This window comes from Coturnix japonica, unplaced genomic scaffold (assembly GCF_001577835.2).
Source record: "Coturnix japonica isolate 7356 unplaced genomic scaffold, Coturnix japonica 2.1 chrUnrandom509, whole genome shotgun sequence".
Classification (NCBI taxonomy): Eukaryota; Metazoa; Chordata; class Aves; order Galliformes; family Phasianidae; genus Coturnix; species Coturnix japonica.
Window position 1 is genome coordinate 48453 of NW_015439897.1, and position 1108 is coordinate 49560.

The window sequence follows — 1108 nt, forward strand, 5'->3', positions numbered from 1 at the left end:
ACAACGTCACCCACCCCACAACGTCACCCACCCCACCCTGCCCCTCCTCCTTCCTGCATTCCAGCCCTGTTCAGTCCGCTCCACCCCATAACCTCCGCCCGACCCCATAACAAACCAACCCCATAACCAGCCGAACCCATAACCCTCAGACCCCATAACCATCTGACCCCATAACCACCTGACCCCATAACCATCTGACCCCATAACCATCTGACCCTATAACCCTCTGACCCCATAACCATCTGACCCTATAACCATCTGCCCCCATAACCCTCTGACCCCATAACCACCTGACCCCATAACCAGCTGACCCCATAACCCTCAGACCCCATAACCACCTGACCCCATAAACCTCTGCTCCCATAACCCTCTGACCCCATAACCCTCTGACCCCATAACCATCTGACCCCATAACCACCTGACCCCATAACCCCCCCAGCCCCATAACCCTCTGACCCCATAACCCTCTGACCCCATAACCCTCAGACCCCATAACCCTCTGACCCCATAACCCTCTGACCCCATAACCCTCAGACCCCATAACCACCTGACCCCATAACCCTCTGACCCCATACCCGCCTGACCCCATAACCATCTGACCCCATAACCCTCTGACCCCATAACCCTCTGACCCCATAACCCTCTGACCCCATAACCATCTGACCCCATACCCGCCTGACCCCATAACCCTCTGACCCCATAACCATCTGACCCCATAACCCCCCGACCCCATAACCATCTGACCCCATAACCGCCTGACCCCATAACCCTCTGACCCCATAACCCTCTGACCCCAAAACCATCTGACCCCATAACCACCTGACCCCACAACCAGCTGACCCCATAACCTCCCGACCCCATAACCATCTGACCCCATAACCACCTGACCCCATAAACCTCTGCTCCCATAACCCTCTGACCCCATAACCCTCTGACCCCATAACCCTCAGACCCCATAACCACCTGACCCCATAACCACCTGACCCCATAACCCTCTGACCCCATAACCCTCTGACCCCATAACCAGCTGACCCCATAACCCTCAGACCCCATAACCACCTGACCCCATACCCACCTGACCCCATAACCCTCAGACCCCATAACCCTC

General features: G+C 56.7%; 1 protein-coding gene across 1 annotated transcript in view; it reads left to right on the forward strand.

Annotated features, from left to right (window-relative positions):
- Positions 1 to 1108, forward strand: part of LOC107307205 (arf-GAP with Rho-GAP domain, ANK repeat and PH domain-containing protein 1-like) — a gene marked incomplete at its 3' end in the record, with an annotated part of 58781 nt that overhangs the window by 11039 nt on the left and 46634 nt on the right. The gene's annotated exons all lie outside the window — the stretch shown is intronic.